At 50.1% G+C, this 18,231-nt stretch overlaps 1 long non-coding RNA gene across 1 annotated transcript in view; it reads right to left on the minus strand.

The window, feature by feature from the left end:
- Positions 1 to 348: 348 nt before the first annotated feature.
- Positions 349 to 18,231, minus strand: part of LOC115082399 — a 29,129-nt gene continuing 11,246 nt past the window's right edge. Inside the window, exon 3 of the long non-coding RNA XR_003854160.1 lies at positions 349 to 2,454. This is a non-coding gene — a long non-coding RNA (uncharacterized LOC115082399). The remainder of the gene's footprint in view (positions 2,455 to 18,231) is intronic.

Raw genomic sequence — 18,231 nt, forward strand, 5'->3', positions numbered from 1 at the left:
AGGGTCCCAATACAGATCCCTGAGGCACTCCACTGTCCACTCCCTTCCACTGAGAAAATTGCCCATTTAATCCTACTCTCTGTTTCCTGTCTTTTAGCCAGTTTGCAATCCACGAAAGGACATTGCCACCTATCCCATGACTTTTTACTTTTCCTAGAAGCCTCTCATGAGGAACTTTGTCAAACGCCTTCTGAAAATCCAAGTATACTATATCTACTGGTTCACCTTTATCCACATGTTTATTAACTCCTTCAAAAAAGTGAAGCAGATTTGTGAGGCAAGACTTGCCCTGGGTAAAGCCATGCTGACTATGTCCCATTAAACCATGTCTTTCTATATTGTTCTGTGATTTTGATATTTAGAGCACTTTCCACTATTTTTCCTGGATTATTGGTTAAGGGTAGCAACTGCCATACCAGCAAGTTACCCCCATGCACTCTTCTTTATTTCCAACCTCTAGCCGGTGCTCAGCATCGGGCCTGATAATTCTAAGTATGACCTGCATTGTCCTATTCTGACCCCATTTGTTTTCTAGAATAGGCTGATCCAGTCTTGCCTGTACCCCACTGTAGACATGGACATACAGCTCCAATTTCCCCGTGGTAAAGCAGGTCCTCTTTTGGATAAGATTCAACTGATCCTACCTGGAGTTTGAAGCAGTCATGAGCCTCAATTTAGTTCCCTAAAGGCAGTGTATGTTTATATTTCTCTGTTATGCTGCCACCCAGTGTCATCTTTTGGTATTGCGTAACCTAGAGCCTTTGCATGTTATAAAGCTCTTTTTCTGATTGCTTATCATTTGAATGTTTCTGGGCTCCTTATTCGATCTATCCTGATTTGCTTTGTCTCCCTGTCTGTGTTCTCTTGCCTCTTCCTATTGGTCCCTTCACCCAAGCAATCTCTGAGACATTTTATTTCCTGTAGAGTCTTTTCATCTGGAAGAAGAAGGCTCTTGGCAGGCTAACAGCTTTTATTCATCCTCTTACAGGCTCTGAGAAGCATCATCTTTTCACCTCTTATTTACTATTAACCCACGGCCACTGTCAGCTTTCAGAGAAACCCATGACAGCTGTTATCAGCCTCATCAACCTGTTCGGCTCCTCTTGGGACCTTCTCATCTGCTGTGAGTGATGAACTGTTCTTCAAATAAATGGTTTTTGGTAACCAAGAGCTGAGTTTGTCTGATATCTGCAGCTGGGGTAGAGGTTTAGCTGACTGTCTGGGGGGTTCAAGCTAGACACTGAACGCTGAGGGCAGTACCATAAATGAAGCGTGAACATAAATCAGTTTTAATGTGACTGCAAATCCTGAATAAAAACAGAGCATGGGGGGAGGGGGGGGAATTAAGCATTCACATCCAAAACATAATCTGGAGGGACAGGGTATGAGCAGAGCGCACCATTCAGTGCCCAGTGGTCAGTGAAAGCATCACCCCCTCAGAAAAGCAGGACCTCAGATCTGTGCGCGCCATGAGGCAAAACCAGGACGAGGTCAGCTTGTCCTGCAATAAAGAAGCAGTTAAGAGCCCCAATAAAGTTTATTATTTGCTTTTATGGTCTTCCTATTGCTTTCCTGAGCTTTTCTGTTGCATGATTAATCTGCTTCTCCGTGAATCCCTCTCGTGCCACTGGCAATATGGGAGACACGAGGACGACCCGGAGTTCATTCTTTCAATCAGAAATCATAAATAGCCACATCTGCAGATTCCTGGCATCCCAGACCGCTGCTTGCACCTGCACTCCTAGACAGAGAGGGGATTTATCCCGTCCCAGGCTACAAGGGGGTCAGCCATAAACCTGCAAGAATGACCGCATCGTGGACCCACCATTCCTTGGCGGGCTTCACGTGCACAAACACACACACGCACACTTATAAACTCCTTCCAGTACATCTGAAAGAGGACGGGCTGCTGAGAAGAGAGCACCTCTGACAATTAGTTACAAAGTACAGAAGTACCAAAACCAAAAAAAAAACAAAACGAAGACGCTCCGAGATCTTTGTTTGCTATGTTCGGCATAACTGAGAGACCAGGCTGCACTGCTGCTGAATTAGGGGCCCATCAGAATGCCAGCCTCGTATCCTGAGGTTCCAGGCTGCCGGATTTACACGATGTTGTAGCAAAGCGACTGGCCAAGGGAGCTGATTCTGTGATGTCCCTCCCGTGTTGTAACTGACATCACCCGTGGCGTGGCGTGGGGTTCTAGAACCCGTGTTAGTCTTGGAGGCACCTCGACCCTTCGCAAGCCGTGATGCCTTTTATCAGAGCAGCATGAGCGTTAGGCAAAGATGACACGCAGGAGCCCTTGAGACCACACAGGTCCGGTGACCACTGGTGACATGCAGGAGCCCTTGAGACCACACAGGTCCGGTGACCACTGAAGAAGGGACTGGTGTGACCTGGAAAGCTTCTCTGTGGATTAGTCTCACATTGGGCCCAATCGAAGGCATCAAAATCTGCAAAAAATGCAAATGGTACAAAGATAAAGGTCACTGATGTATATTTTATGCACCCTTTCCCATGTCTACAATGTTTTCCTCATGTTTTCAACACAGAGACTACTCTGAGTCTTGATACAAAAACCTAATGTAATTGCCGGAACCGTTCTCAGTTGGGTTCCCTCTTTCTTGCATGTAACAGGAGGCAGCGGGTGCAGAGAGGGGAAGAGTGTTCTGCATGGCGGTCTTTGACCTGGGGAGTACCACTGGGCTCTGCGTTGTCATCGCTTTTGTTTAATATATCTTACTCCCCTACACCCCTTTTACAGATGCTGTATATTCCATATTTAGTTTATGCTGATTACGTTCAGCATTGCATTCCCTGTCAACGTGCTGAGGAAGTGCCTGAGACATGACTGCAGAACTCTTTCTTAATAATTAAGGATTGGTTGACACAAAATCACCTATGTCTAAATATTTTTTTTTTAAAAAAGAGTTTTATGGGTAGGTAAACGGCCTTTAGACATGGATCAGCCTCAACAGATCTTTCTTGAAGGGTCTCCTATCTCAATTTTGACAGAAATAAAGACAAAAATACAAGATCAAGAAAAACTTGATATACATGACAAACACAGGTTGAGGGATTTACTCCTTTATAGTGGGGATACTATTCCTCCATCCCACTGCTGGATCTCGCAAGAACAGCTACATGTAGTAAAGTATCAGAAGCATCGCCGCAAATCCTCAGTACCCACTGTAGGACTTTGGAGACACTGAGGACGCAAGACGGACTTCAGCCTTCCCTGACCTCCGGTACAGAGATGAGAGACTCTGACCAGCATATATACTTGGCCTTCTCTGACTAAACCCTGGACTGTACCATTGTGGCCACTCCTAGAGGGGAGTACAATTTGTGGTTCGGTCCACTCACTATCTGACCTCCACTGGGAGGAGCACAGAGCACTCTATGAAGGTCCTGCTGTATTCTTGACAGGCTGAATTAGCTGGGAAAGTCTGAACTTGTTAAGTCTCGGATGCTAATCAGGGTCAGGCCTGGCTAGTGGTTGGGTGGGGGGATGACTGGGTGCTGTAGGCTAGGCATGTGTGGTCATTTTAAAATGATGTGAAGGCGCCAATGATATTTCTTGTGTCATTTCCTATCCAAAATGGTACTTAAAAAACCAAAATATCATGTGCGTTGTTTCAGTGTGTGCTAGTTGCAAAATTTGCCAAAGAGCATGCACTGTAATAAAGATATGTCTGTTAAACTGAAAGAAATTAAACAAACAATGTGACTTGAAAGAGAATTTTGTCCAGGGCACACCTCTACCATGGGTTTCAAGGAGGTAATGACAAACCACTGCAGTATTCTGCCAAGAAGAGGTCACAAGCACCACGATGGGGTTCTGATCACCCAACCCTCAACACCCAGAAATGGGTAGAAAGAGGATCCGGAACAACAAAACTCTGCTGCTAATTAGTGGGATTGTTCCAAGCTCCTAGTTGGCCTTTGTTCTGGTGTCCTCTGCTGCTGTCCTGAACTAATGAATGGAGGACATATGGCACAACAGATTGCGAAGAGGTGGCCATAATGTCATGCTCATTAGGGGTACTAATGGGCATAGTGTGCAGATGACATTGGCCTGGACCCTGATAAAATGTTTGCCAACCTGAACGAATGCCTGGGGAAGACCTTCAGCTGGTTGTGCCAAATTAAATTGAAGTGCTTAGACCCCCAAGGTGACTTTTGAAGGGACAACTCTGCCCTTCGGCTATTGAGTTTGCAGCTTACAATTTGCTCTGGACTCCAAGCTCACTATGGAATCTCAAATCCTAGCAGTATCAAAATCAGCTTTCTCGCAGCTATGCCAACTGTGTCATCTCTCTCCCTCCTTTGAGGGCCCTGCTTTTGACAGAGTCATCCAGGTTTGTGTAATCTCCTGCCTGGCTTTTACTCAGTTTACACTGTGATTTTAAAAAAATCCCTCGGTCAATGCCCTATAGCTCATTCAGAACACTGAAACTCGAATATTGCTGAGGGCAAAAAAGTTTGAAATCTTAAAATCTTTGCACTGGTGCCCAATATTCTACCCAGCCAAATTCAAACTTCTGATGCCATTAAGGCCATCAAAGGCGATGCACGCACTGCTGTTGTATTAACACAGTAACATAGTAATGATGGCAGATAAAGACCAGATGGTCCATCCAGTCTGCCCAGCAATTTTGCTTATGGTAGTATTAACTCTCATATGCATCCCGCTGCCTCTTCTCTTTACCCCAAGGCTGACTAATGGTCCTGACACTCAAGGAACTGCGCCTCCCAAGCACCAGAGAGAAAACCTTCTCCAGTTCACTTCCAGCCCCGAGGAACTCTCTGCCACTGAATATCAGGCTGGCTCCCAACCTGATAACATTTAGAAAACTGCTAAAAACATGGCTTTGTGAGGCAGCATTTGGACAAGAAGCTGACACATGGCCTGCTTCTCAAGCCACACTCTCTGGCACCTAAACGGTCTGTTCAATATGCAGCAGAAAGGGCCAGGTGGGTTTTAACGAGGTACTTCTGCAATTCCTTTCCCTTGTGTCCTTAACTTAGTGCAATGCCATCTTATCCAAACGTCACCGAGAAAACTAACTTGCACCTTGTCCAGACGTCGCCAAAACAACTACCCCAGTATACTCCAGAACTGCTCTCAGTCCTTAAACTCTGTATCCCTACACGTCCCTTTCATGCCTTCCCCTCATTATGTCTTTCCAGAGGTCAGTCACCCTGACCTTTACCTCTTGTACTGCCCTAATATATTATCTAATAATACATGTCGACGACATTTAAAACTGTTGATGTGCATTCTAACTTACCGTAACACACTCTGAGCTCTTTTGTTGGAAAAGCGTGAAATAAATGAATTATGAGGATGAGAATTAAAGTACTGTGACTCGGCTGCATTTACCTCTGCCATGAATCTAGGCATGGCGGTGGGCTTTAATTAACCCCTCTGACGCTGTGGCACGGAGGGGCTTTCCCCTCCAAAGATGCAACCCTGATCCATGGGCGCCCTCCTCCTCCTCCCAATGTGTGTGAAGTATGAAGGCAAGACCGGCGTACTCTTGAAAGCTCATGAACAACAATACATTTCTGGAGAATTCTCATGCTGCTTCGGCACGGAACATTGCGGCCTGCGGAGAATCCCTCGTCGGGATAACAATGATGACGAGGATAGAAACACTGACGTTGATGTGGAAGCTTCCGTGCATCCATCCTAAAGGTGGCCCCTCGCATGTTTCCGAAGCATTAAACTAGAAAGCGCACTGGAGCTGTTTAAACAAATTATTCTTATTGCTGCTTCCTGTGGGGCCTCAATATGTGTGTCTGAGGGGCTAGCTACATGCTGGTGCTGCACCGCGGCTATGCTGCAGGCCGCTGGAGGCAGGATAAGCGTTGCAAAGGGTCAACCGCTGGGACTGGCGTATGAAATCAGCAACTGGAGGTGGGAACCGGCAAAGCCCCTGCCTGGGTCTCTGAGCTGCAGGCTTCATGCGATGAAGGCAATGCTCCTTCGTAACTTCACATCTGAGATGGTTACACTGGGGCCAATAAATCACAGCTTCTGCAGAAAGAAGCCGAGGAAAATAGCTGGGAAGGACGTTTCCTTTCTCCAAGTAATGAAAGAAAAAGAGCCCTTAGGGAGGGGGAAGTAACTTTTGAGTTGCTGTCGGGGAGATGTTATTAGTGCGGAGCCTTTGATTTCCGTGACCCCAGGGGATGGAGCTGTGACTCTCAAACACCAGTCCAGCCCAAACTTTGTTCCCCTTTTCCGCATTCTGCACATAATCTCTAGAAGAAAGAAAGGGGAGGAACGTGGAAATATCTGGCAAGTCTTCACTGAGGAAGAAAAAGGTGCATTGTCCGTAGGAAAAGACAGAAGGTCAAGGACAGGAGTCAAGGGCATGGGCGCTGGACAGAGGGAGGTGAGAGAAAACAGGAGGAAACGCTTCTTTGCTGAGACGGTGGTGAATGCATGGAGGAAGCCAGTTTAGCCCCATTTGGCAGCGCGGCCAACCGCCCCAAAACTAATAATGCTCATCACATGCAAATGCATGTTGATGAGCCTATTAGTTAGTCACCCAAAATACATAAAGTAAAATGTGCGGCCAAGCTGCACATTTTACTTTCAGAAATTAACGCCTGCCCAAGGGCAGGCGTTAACTTGAAAGCAACGGGAACAGTGTACAGAAGAGCAGAAAAAACTGCTTTTGTGTACACCCTCTGACTTAATATCATGGCGATATTAAGTCGGAGACACCAAAAAAAAAAGAAATCTGCCTGCCGGTCTGCGGGTTCGAAAACGGACACTCAATTTTGCCGGCGTCCGTTTTCTGAACCCGTGGCTGTCAGCGGGTTCAAAAACCGACGCCGATAAACTTAAGCATCTGTTGTGGGTCCCGCTGACAGCCGCCGCTTCCGCTAATAAGGAGGCGCTAGGACGCGCTAGTGTCCCTAGCGCCTCCTTATTAGCGCGCGGCCTCATTTGAATACAAAATCGCGCGCCCAGGAGAGGTATGTGGGCGCGAGTCGGGAGAGCGGGTGCTCGCCTCGGAGCGCCGGCTCTCCCGCGCGTTTTATTGCATCAGCCGGCGAGCAGCCTGCCACATCACACCGACGTCTCCCTCCTCCTGCACTTGTACATAGAGGGAGCTGCTCCGTTGTGATGAGTTCGTGTGTGTCGCCACCCTCGCTCTCCCTCTGCTTTAAAATTTGGCTTTCAGTGCTTTCTCAGCTCTTCTTTTGACCATACACCTCCTGCCCATGTCCGTCCGTACTGCCTGCTCCATGGAGGCTGGTGCGCCTTTGGCTTGGAAAGGTTGGGCAGACTGGAAGAAGCTACCAGCAGAGATGGTGGAAACCAAAACTGTGACAGAATCTTAAGCGAGGGTGGGAGAGACTCAGGAGGTGATGGTAAAGGCAGGAGGGGGGATGATCGCTGGAGATCGAATGGGGTCTGTGGCAACACAGGCAGTAGACTGAGTGGGTCAAATGGCCCCTTGTCTCCTGACCATTACTACGTGAGCCAACAGATCACGAGCTTCCTTACGTTAACTACCTTCTGTGTTTTGTGTCCTGTCCCTCCCGTGGTTATATGTTTACCCCACCGCGGTAACGGCGATCAGCCAGCGCTTCAGCCCAGGGGATTCCTCATTTCTGTGCAAACCCCAAAGCCTCTTTGGGGTTTGCACAGCGCGTAGCTCTCTCGCATTCCCCGAGACAGCGACGGCAGCAGCACCGACAGCTGAGACAGCAGCAGCCTCTGACGCTCCTTCTGCGCCAGGCAGTCATCTGTGCCCCATTCAGAGGGGCGCCCTGTCTGACATTATTACTAACAGATGAGAGCCGTCGCTCCCCGCCAGCATCTCACTTCCCCTCCAAAGACCTAGTTAGCACCGGTGGGGATGGGCCTGCTTACATGCACCAGCCCCCGAGGGACCCTGTCGTGTTTTATCAGAGGCGAAGCCAAGGCTGCAGGGACGCAGGTGACAGGCAAGGCTGGGGGCACCCAGAGGAGCTTTCTTCACATGTACAAAAGGCGAATCCTAAACCCCGGTGGAGAGAGGAGAGAGACCAGCGGAAGGCAGCAATCTTAAACTTCTTTTTTCACAAACGAAGGGGGGGGGGGGAGGGCTTGTTCTGGAGGAGACAGGAGAGTCCGGTGAGCGGAGGAGAGCAGATGTAGTCCTGCTTCACAAAAGTGGGAACAAGGAGCAGAGGGGCAAGTGCAGACCCCCTAGTCTAACTCTGATAGTGGGCAAAACTGTGGAAACACTCCTGCCAAAGTGAAAGATAGCACAGCCTAAAAATCCACCTTTTCAACCCTAAAACTGTTCGAGGCCTCGTACTCTTAACCAATCTCTGTAACAAAATTCCTGGACTCTCTTGTCTGTGTCTTGCCCAGATTGTAAGCGCCGCAGAGCAGGGACCGTCTCCTAGGGGCGGAAGATGCAATCCATCTTCCAGTGCCATAGAAATAGTGATAGCATATTTTACTCATTACTCCAGGCAAAATGGTTTTCAACAAAATAATGTAAATCAAGAACGTTTCCCTCAATTGATACGACTCAGAACCAACATCAGGAAATATGTCTTCACGCAGAAAGCGGCGGATGCCTGGAATGCCCTTCCAGAAGAGGTGGTGAAGATGAAAACAGTAAACCAAGGCATGGGATAAACACTGTGCATCCCTGAAGGCTAGAGGTTGACATAAAAAAAATGGGTGCATGGGGGTAACTTGCATGGAGCGGCAGCTACTACCCCAACAGAAGACAGAGGAATGACTACCCTTCACCAATCAGCTTTCATAATTTAGTCAGGGCCATGACTTCAGTGAGCTGGGATACTGGTATGCAGGCATTAGGGGAAAAAGTGCACAACTGCTTCTACGGTCAAGTCCAAAAGCAAAGCACGTTCAAGCAGCATCGTCTGAATTGACAAGGAGGCTGCTCACCCTGTAAAAATGTTGATAGCAATAATTTTGATATGGGTTTGACAGAGCTTAGTTTTGATTGTTAATATTACTAACCTTAACAGAAACATGGGGGTAACCTGCACGGATCAGCGGTTACTACCCTTAACAGAAACAAGAGGGTAACCAGCACGGAGCGGAGGTTACTACCCTTAACAGAAACATGGGGGTAACCTGCATGGAGCAGCGGTTACTACCCTTAACAGAAACATGGGGGTAACCTGCACAGAGCGGCAGTTACTACCCTTAACAGAAACATGGGGGTAACCTGCACGGAGCGGCAGTTACTACCCTTAAGAGAAACATGCGGGTAACCTGCACGGAGCGGCGGTTACTATCCTTAACAGAAACATGGGGGTAACCTGCATGGAGCGGCAGTTACTACCCTTAAGAGAAACATGGGGGTAACCTGCACGGAGCGGCGGTTACTACCCTTAACAGAAACATGGGGTTAACCTGCATGGAGCGGCAGTTACTAGAGATGTGAATCGGAATCGGAATCGGTTCGGATTCCGGTTCGGATTCACATCGTGTTTTTTTTTTTTCGTCCGGCCCGATCGCGGTTTTGTTTATCGGCTGCGCCCAAGCCGATAAACAAAAAACCCACCCCGACCCTTTAAAACTAATCCCTTAGCTTCCCCCACCCTCCCAACCCCCCCAAAAACATTTTACAGGTACCTGGTGGTCCAGTGGGGGTCCCGGTAGGAGCACTAGATGGCCCTCGCCATTTTTAAAGATGGCGCCGGCCATCCAGTGCTCCCTCCATGTGACAGGGGCCGGCCAATGGCACGGATACCCTGTCACATGGTAAGGGCAAAGGCCATCGGTGCCATTTTTATTAGTGGCAGCCGACGGCCCGGGAGCGGGAGATCTCTCCCGGGACCCCCACTGGACCACCAGGTACCTGTGAAATGTTTTTGGGGGGGTCGGGAGGGTGAGGGAAGCTAAGGGATTAGTTTTAAAGGGTCGGGGTGGGTTTAGGGGTTATTTTTGTGTGCTGTGTTTCCAGCCCTCCCTCAAAACGATAAGAGAACCCCCACGAACAATATCGTGGGGTTTTCCTATCGTTTTGGGGAGCCCCCGATTTCTGACGATTTTGAAAATATCATATGATACTTTCAATCGTCTGAAGCCCGATTCACATCCCTAGCAGTTTCTACTCATCAGAAACATGGGAGTAACCTGTTGTGAGAAAGTCTGTTTAGTGGACCCTTGGCCTGGCTGTCTGAACAGCGGAGTCCAGACGATGGAAAAGGAGCCGGGAGGCGGCACGGATCTGGCGTGGATGTAGGAGCGTTCGCCCTGGAAACCCGAGACCCCCCACAGGAGGAGCCCGTAGGGGTCCGGGTCGCTGGGACTTAGGAGGTCTGGTGATCAGGGCTGGCTGAGGACGAGAAGAGTCAAGCGGAAGTCCAATGGTCAAGGCTGGCGGAAGACGAGAAGAGTCAAGCAGAAGTCCAATGGTCAAGGCTGGCGGAAGACGAGAAGAGTCAAGCAGAAGTCCAATGGTCAAGGCTGGCGGAAGACGAGAAGTTGAAAAGCAGGAGTGGATTCACTGGAGCGGGAACTGGAACCAGCAGGAACGGAGCAAGGCAGGAACCACAGGCAGGAACAAGCAGGAATGGAGCAAGGCAGGAACCACAGACAGGAACAAGCAGGAACGAAGCACGGCTGGAAACACAGGAACAAGGACTGGAACAGGCAGGAACGGAGCAAGCTGGATCCAGGGAAGCAACTAAGTACTCACAGGAGCGACCTCGTTGCAAGGCAAGGCAGGAGAGACTGAAGCTGCCTTATATACCCAGCCAGGCTCTGTCGTCAGCAAAGGGGCGGTTCAGCACTTCCGGGTGCTGGACCTACAAGAGCCGTCCCTTCGCGCGCGCGCGTACCCGGCCGGGGGGAGGAGTCAGAATCGGCATCGACGGCGTCTCCACGAGGGAGACGCCGCTGCCATGCGGCCGAGAAGGCCCAAACCTCCGGCGGAGCGCGGCGGGCCCGGGAGCCTCGGGAGGAAGGTAAGAGCCCGGTCGCTAGTCTGGCGACCGGGATAGCAACAGTACCCCCCCTCTTACGCCCCCTCTTTAAAGGGCCAGGCTTGTCAGGGTGGTCCAGGTGGAACTGATGCAGAAGAGCTTTATCTAAGATGTTACGAGCTGGTTCCCAAGTATTGTCTTCGTCGCCACACCCCTCCCATGCTAGCAAGTACTCCCAACGCCTGTTAACAAAGCGAGTGTCCAGTACCTCTCGTACTTGAAAGGTGGGATCTTCTGCTGAGGGCGCCGGAGAGGAATCAGGTAGCCTAGGATGAAATTTAGAAAGTATGACTGGCTTCAGTAGGGAAACGTGAAAAACATTGTGAATACGCAGGGAATTGGGAAGGCGTAGCCGATAAGACACCATGCCCACTCTCTCCGCAACTCGGAAGGGTCTGCAGAACTTGGGTGCCAACTTCTTCGACGGTTGTCGGAGATGAATGTGTCTGGTGCTGAGCCAGACTTTGTCTCCTGGGAGAAACTGTGGCGCAGTTCTTCGATGCCGGTCGGCAAATCGTTTAGAGGAGAGTGCCACCCTTTGGAGCCGGTGCTGTGTAGAAGTCCAAAGCCTACCCAGTTGGTCAGCGGTTGACTGGGCAGCAGGTGAGGAGACGGGTCCTGGTAGCGGCAAGGATGGTTTCAGCTGTTTGCCGTACACAACCTGGAATGGAGATCTTCCGGTTGCGGCGTGTACCTGATTGTTGTAGGCAAACTCCGCCCAAGGTAGGAGATCCACCCAATTGTCTTGCTTATGGTTGATAAATGCTCTCAGAAAGGACTTCAATGAACGGTTCATGCGTTCTGTTTGGCCATTGCTTTGTGGGTGGAATGCAGTCGAGAAGCTTAATTGTACTTTGAATTTTTTACATAACGCTCTCCAATATCTGGCGGTGAACTGGGGTCCTCGGTTGGAGACTATATCCAGAGGTAAACCATGTATGCGGAATATATGCTGAACAAACAGCAACGCCAGTTCTGTAGCGGAGGGAAGTTTGGGTAAAGGCACAAAATGAGCCATTTTAGAAAAGCGGTCCACAGTAACCCAGACCACAGTCTTGCCTTGAGAAGGTGGAAGTTCTACCACAAAGTCTGTAGCAATATGCGTCCACGGTTCTGTAGGAACGGGTAATGGTTGTAACAACCCCCTTTGGGGACCAATTAATGGTTTCTGTAGTGCGCAGGTAGGACAGGAACTTACATACAGAGAAACATCCCTACGTAGTCCAGGCCACCAATAGAAACGGGCTATGAGGTCTAGCGTCCTTTGTACTCCTGCGTGGCCTCCGGTTAAAGAATCATGACCCCAACATAGGACCCTTTTACGAAGTCTTATAGGCACTGGAGTCTTAGAAGAAGTGTCTAGCGGAGTGAGATTTAATTGAATACTTGCGGGATCCAGAATGTGCTGCAGGGACTCCGACTCCTCAGGTTGAGAAGTACGAGATAGAGCGTCGGCTCGAACATTCTTTTCAGCGGGGCGATACTTAAGTATGAAGTTGAAGCGACTGAAGAACAATGACCACCTAGCTTGACGAGGGTTTAACCATTGGGCCTGAGCCAAGTACTGTAAATTCTTATGATCCGTATAGACGGTCACCGGGTGATTAGCCCCCTCGAGCCATTGTCTCCATTCTTCAAATGCGAGTTTAATAGCAAGAAGCTCCTTGTCTCCAATGCTATAGTTGCACTCGGCAGGAGTGAATTTCTTTGAAAAGTAGGAACAAGGCATCAGCTTGCCTGAAGCATCGTGCTGACTAAGAACGGCCCCAACCGCCAACGTAGAAGCATCAACTTCCACAACGAAAGGGCGCTGTGGATCTGGATGGCGCAAGCAAGAGTCCCGTAAAAAAGCCTTCTTTAAGTCTTCGAAGGCGAGACAAGCTGAAGTAGACCAAGCATGAGTGTTGGCACCCTTGCGAGTGAGTGCGGTGAGAGGAGCCACTCTTTGGGAATAGTGTGGTATAAAGTGTCTGTAAAAGTTGGCAAAACCAAGAAACCGTTGGAGAGCCTTTAACCCTACTGGTTGAGGCCAATTAGTGATAGCTGCAACCTTCTCCGGGTCCATTTGAAAACCAGAAGAGGAAATAATGTAACCCAGGAATGAAAGTGTCTCGCACTCAAACTGGCACTTCTCCAATTTGGCATACAAGTGATTGTCTCTTAATGCGTGCAAGACGCGTTTGACATGACGGCGATGAGAGACGAGATCTGGAGAGTAGATCAAGACGTCGTCGAGATAAACGATGACAAAAGAATAGAGCATTTCTCGTAGTACCTCATTCATTAGGTTTTGGAAGACAGCGGGCGCATTACATAGTCCGAACGGCATTACAAGGTATTCATAATGACCGTCCCGGGTGTTAAAAGCTGTCTTCCACTCGTCCCCGGGACGAATACGAACGAGATTGTAGGCTCCACGTAGATCAAGTTTTGTGAAAACTTTAGCACCTTGAAGTCTGTCCAAAAGTTCAGGTATAAGAGGAAGCGGATACCGATCCTTCTTGGTGATGGTATTTAATCCTCGGTAATCAATACACGGTCTGAGGGTGCCATCTTTTTTGGCCACGAAGAAAAAACCTGCCCCCGCCGGCGAATGAGATGGGCGGATAAAGCCCTTGGCCAGATTTTCAGATACGTATTCCGACATCGCCCGCGTCTCAGGGATAGACAAAGGGTAGACTCTACCTCTCGGGGGAATGGAGTCTGGAAGCAGGTCAATAGCACAATCGAACGGACGATGAACTGGAAGAAGTTCCGCTTTCTGTTTGGAGAATACATCCGCAAAACTTTGGTACTGAGGTGGCAGTTCCAAGAGAGTCTGACAGAGTGGAAGAGTTGGTTTCAAAGGTAATTTCAAACAGTTGTGAAAGCAATAGGAGCTCCACTGAGCGATTTGCAGAGAGTCCCAGTGAACAATTGGAGCATGTTGTTGCAACCAAGGGAGACCCAATACTATAGGGTGCACCGACTTCTCCAGTAGCATAAAAGAGAGCCTCTCAGTATGGAGAATTCCGGTCTGAAGTGTGATAGGCTCTGTAATCTCTGAGATGTCTCCTGATAATGGAGTTCCTTGGATTGAGGTGACTCGGAGCGGAGGCTTCCGGGGTAAAGTAGGAAGCCCCAGTTGACATACCAAGTCTTTCAGAATAAAATTCCCCCCAGCTCCGGAATCTATAAAGGCTAGAGTCTGGAAGGAACCCCCTGGGTACTCCAGGGTGACAGGTACCGTACATTGAGGAGCAGGACTAAGGCAACCTAGAGAGATCTCCTCCCTCTTCCCTAGGTTCAAGCGTTTTCCGGCCGTACGGGGCACTGAGCCAGCAAGTGACCCTTAGTACCACAGTACAGGCACAATCCTAGAGTGTGCCGTCGCCTCCTCTCTTCTTCGGTTAACGGTGTTCGCCCAATTTGCATGGGTTCCTCAGAGGCATTGGGAGAGGGAGTAGACTGTGGCTTGTGAGGCAAGGAGAGAGATCTTGAAAAGGTGGGTGCCAGGGAGACCGGTTGTCGAGGCGGTCGGACCTCCCTCGCTCACTGCTGTAACCGCCGATCGATTCTCCCTGCCAAATCTATGACCTCTTTCAAGGTAGTGGGAATATCCCGTGTCATCAGTTCGTCCTTTATACGACTTGCGAGACCCTCCAAGAATATGCCACGCAAGCAGTCGTCTTGCCACCCCAGCTCCATGGCCAGGGTGCGAAATTCAATAGCATAGTCCGCTAGGGAGCGTGAGCCTTGCCTCAATTGCAGAATTTCCGTAGTAGCGGTAGTCTGGCGTGCTGGTTCGTCAAACGTTTGTTTGAAATGATCCACGAATCTTTGCAAATCTTGGAGTAAGGCATCTTGGTGTTCCCATAAAGGCGAAGCCCATACCATAGCCTTCCCGTCCAGCAGGGACAAAATGTAGGCTACTTTGATAGCATCAGAAGGAAATTGTCCCGGCAGCAGGGTAAAACGAATAAAGCACTGATTCAAGAAGGCCCTACAAGTCTTGGCGTCCCCAGAGTAACATGTGGGAGCCGGAAGTTGGGTCTGTATGGACGGATGTGGTATAGGTGCAGGAGGCGGAGGTGGTACCACTACGTCCAGAGGCGGAGCTTCCAGGCGACTTGCCAGTCAATCCACAGTAGCAGCCAAAACTTCTATGCATTGCTGCTGTTGCTGTATCCTTTGGGCCATTCCCGGAATGGCCTGCAGGCCGGGAGTATCCGCCGGGTCCATGGCCTTGCAAACTGTTGTGAGAAAGTCTGTTTAGTGGACCCTTGGCCTGGCTGTCTGAACAGCGGAGTCCAGACGATGGAAAAGGAGCCAGGAGGCGGCACGGATCTGGCGTGGATGTAGGAGCATTCGCCCTGGAAACCCGAGACCCCCCCAGGAGGAGCCCGTAGGGGTCCGGGTCGCTGGGACTTAGGAGGTCTGGTGATCAGGGCTGGCTGAGGACGAGAAGAGTCAAGCGGAAGTCCAATGGTCAAGGCTGGCGGAAGACGAGAAGAGTCAAGCAGAAGTCCAATGGTCAAGGCTGGCGGAAGACAAGAAGAGTCAAGCAGAAGTCCAATGGTCAAGGCTGGCGGAAGACGAGAAGTTGAAAAGCAGGAGTGGATTCACTGGAGCGGGAACTGGAACCAGCAGGAACGGAGCAAGGCAGGAACCACAGACAGGAACAAGCAGGAACGAAGCACGGCTGGAAACACAGGAACAAGGACCGGAACAGGCAGGAACGGAGCAAGCTGGATCCAGGGAAGCAACTAAGTACTCACAGGAGCGACCTCGTTGCAAGGCAAGGCAGGAGAGACTGAAGCTGCCTTATATACCCAGCCAGGCTCTGTCGTCAGCAAAGGGGCGGTTCAGCACTTCCGGGTGCTGGACCTACAAGAGCCGTCCCTTCGCGCGCGCGCGTACCCGGCCGGGGGGAGGAGTCAGAATCGGCATCGACGGCGTCTCCACGAGGGAGACGCCGCTGCCATGCGGCCGAGAAGGCCCAAACCTCCGGCGGAGCGCGGCGGGCCCGGGAGCTTCGGGAGGAAGGTAAGAGCCCGGTCGCTAGTCTGGCAACCGGGATAGCAACATAACCTGCATGGAGCGACAGTTACTACCCTTAAGAGAAATATGCGGGTAACCTGCATGGAGCGGCAGTTACTTCCCTTAACAGAAACATGGGGGTAACCTGCACGGAGCGGCAGTTACTTCCCTTAACAGAAACATGGGGTAACCTGCACGGAGCGGCAGTTACTTCCCTTAACAGAAACATGGGGGTAACCTGCATGGAGCGGCAGTTACTTCCCTTAACAGAAACATGGGGTAACCTGCATGGAGTGGCAGTTACTTCCCTTAACAGAAACATGGGGGTAACCTGCATGGAATGGCAGTTACTACCCTTAACAGAAACATGGGGGTAACCTTCATGGAGCGGCAGTTACTACCCTTAAGAGAAATATGCGGGTAACCTGCATGGAGCGGCAGTTACTACCCTTAACAGAAACATGGGGATAACCTGCATGGAGCGGCAGTTATTTCCCTTAACAGAAACATGGGGGTAACCTGCACGGAGCGGCAGTTACTTCCCTTAACAGAAACATGGGGGTAACCTGTACGGAACGGCAGTTACTTCCCTTAACAGAAACATGGGGTAATCTGCACGGAGCGGCAGTTACTTCCCTTAACAGAAACATGGGGGTAACCTGCATGGAGCGGCAGTTACTTCCCTTAACAGAAACATGGGGGTAACCTGCATGGAGCGGCAGTTACTTCCCGTAACAGAAACATGGGGTAACCTGCACGGAGCGGCAGTTACTTCCCTTAACAGAAACATGGGGGTAACCTGCACGGAGCGGCAGTTACTTCCCTTAACAGAAACATGGGGTAATCTGCACGGAGCGGCAGTTACTTCCCTTAACAGAAACATGGGGGTAACCTGCATGGAGCGGCAGTTACTTCCCTTAACAGAAACATGGGGGTAACCTGCATGGAGCGGCAGTTACTACCCTTAAGAGAAATATGCGGGTAACCTGCATGGAGCGGCAGTTACTACCCTTAAGAGAAATATGCGGGTAACCTGCATGGAGCGGCAGTTACTTCCCTTAACAGAAACATGGGGGTAACCTGCACGGAGCGGCAGTTACTTCCCTTAACAGAAACATGGGGTAACCTGCACGGAGCGGCAGTTACTTCCCTTAACAGAAACATGGGGGTAACCTGCATGGAGCGGCAGTTACTTCCCTTAACAGAAACATGGGGTAACCTGCATGGAGCGGCAGTTACTTCCCTTAACAGAAACATGGGGGTAACCTGCATGGAATGGCAGTTACTACCCTTAACAGAAACATGGGGGTAACCTTCATGGAGCGGCAGTTACTACCCTTAAGAGAAATATGCGGGTAACCTGCATGGAGCGGCAGTTACTACCCTTAACAGAAACATGGGGATAACCTGCATGGAGCGGCAGTTATTTCCCTTAACAGAAACATGGGGGTAACCTGCACGGAGCGACAGTTACTTCCCTTAACAGAAACATGGGGGTAACCTGTACGGAACGGCAGTTACTTCCCTTAACAGAAACATGGGGTAATCTGCACGGAGCGGCAGTTACTTCCCTTAACAGAAACATGGGGGTAACCTGCACGGAGCGGCAGTTACTTCCCTTAACAGAAACATGGGGGTAACCTGCATGGAGCGGCAGTTACTTCCCGTAACAGAAACATGGGGTAACCTGCACGGAGCGGCAGTTACTTCCCTTAACAGAAACATGGGGGTAACCTGCACGGAGCGGCAGTTACTTCCCTTAACAGAAACATGGGGTAATCTGCACGGAGCGGCAGTTACTTCCCTTAACAGAAACATGGGGGTAACCTGCATGGAGCGGCAGTTACTTCCCTTAACAGAAACATGGGGGTAACCTGCATGGAGCGGCAGTTACTACCCTTAAGAGAAATATGCGGGTAACCTGCATGGAGCGGCAGTTACTACCCTTAACAGAAACATGGGGATAACCTGCATGGAGCGGCAGTTATTTCCCTTAACAGAAACATGGGGGTAACCTGCACGGAGCGGCAGTTACTTCCCTTAACAGAAACATGGGGGTAACCTGTACGGAGCGACAGTTACTTCCCTTAACAGAAACATGGGGTAACCTGCACGGAGCGGCAGTTACTTCCCTTAACAGAAACATGGGGTAATCTGCACGGAGCGGCAGTTACTTCCCTTAACAGAAACATGGGGGTAACCTGCATGGAGCGGCAGTTACTTCCCTT

This window comes from Rhinatrema bivittatum, chromosome 1 (assembly GCF_901001135.1).
Source record: "Rhinatrema bivittatum chromosome 1, aRhiBiv1.1, whole genome shotgun sequence".
Lineage (NCBI taxonomy): Eukaryota > Metazoa > Chordata > Amphibia > Gymnophiona > Rhinatrematidae > Rhinatrema > Rhinatrema bivittatum.